Genomic DNA, 1,404 nt, shown 5'->3' on the forward strand with positions numbered 1-1,404 from the left:
TTATTTGTTTGTGGTTTTTTTTTCTTCTCCTTTCCTTGCTTCAAGTGCACCTTCAGTAGGCTCTATATCTTCCCTTTGGCACAAACCTCCAAAATCTTAACTCTGTTGTTGTTTAGTGCCATAGAATTGACTACTGCTCATAGCTGAACAGAATCCATATACTTTAATACAGTTAAATTACATCATGCATGCTATATTTTACACTTAAAAATGGCACCAATCAAAGACTCATGAGAAAATAGAAAACATTTCAAAGAAGAATGTAAAAGAATGGGAATAAAATACAAAAGTGATAAAAGAGAGCTAAAAGCCAAACATACGATAATGCGGAAACCAAGAAATGATCATGAACAAGAATATGCTTTACTTTTAAATGTGAGGAATTAAGGGTAGAAGTTGTCATCTATTCAGAGTTAGATATCTGGAGCTACAGAGAAGATGTAAATCCTGCTAAAGGTACACTTGAAGCAAGAAAAGAAGAAAAATAACCAACTAAGGTTATCTAGCCCTTCAATTCTTTCTCTTTTGCTGATTGAATATTTTAGGGAACTGTATCTTCATATGATTTATAAGAGAACAGAGATGAGCACAAAATGAATTTGAAAGTTAACATGAGAATGACTAAAATAGGCTGACCTTTTTGCTAGTCAGCATCCATTTATCATTATGGTGCCCCATTTAATGCCCAAACATCAGCTTCTTTTACTTATCAGAAAAAAAAATCCATCATTTATACAGAACAATATTATCCTTCTCCTAAAACATAGGGACAAAGTAATTATATTACCAAAGCTTGGAGTTTTCATGTGGGTAATATATATGGCCTCTTTCTTATTTTTTGTGGCCAGGTCATCTATGAACTAACTTATAAAATTAGAATGCTTCAGTATGCCTCAAATGGAATAGTGAAAAGAGAATCTTGGATTCTTTCAGTTTGAGAATGCTGAAGGTTCTCTTCCCTTTTTCCAGTTGGCCCAGTAGTGAGAATCTTTGTCTTCTTGACATTGAGTCTCAATCCATATTGGAGGCTGCAGTCCTTGACCCTCGGTAGCAATCATTTCAGGTCCTCCTCAGTTTCAGCAAACAGGGTTGTGTCATCTGCATAACGCAGATTGTTGAATCTTCTACCAATCCTGACACCACACTTCTCCTCATAGAGCCCAGCCTCCCGGATAATCTGTTCTGCACACAGATTGAAAAGGTATGGAGACAGGACACATCCCTGGCATACTCCCATCCCAATTTTGAACCATGCAGTGTTTTCTTGCTTTGTTCTGACAACTGCCTCTTGGTCCAAGTATAGGTTTCGCATTAACACCATCAAGTGTTCTGGGATTCCTATTCTTCTCAGAGTCAGCCACAGGTTGTTATGATCTACACAGTCAAATGCCTTTGCATAGTCAA

The sequence above is a fragment of the Elephantulus edwardii genome, unplaced genomic scaffold, assembly GCF_000299155.1.
Source record: "Elephantulus edwardii isolate Elephantulus edwardi_28Jun2011 unplaced genomic scaffold, EleEdw1.0 scaffold00084, whole genome shotgun sequence".
Lineage (NCBI taxonomy): Eukaryota > Metazoa > Chordata > Mammalia > Macroscelidea > Macroscelididae > Elephantulus > Elephantulus edwardii.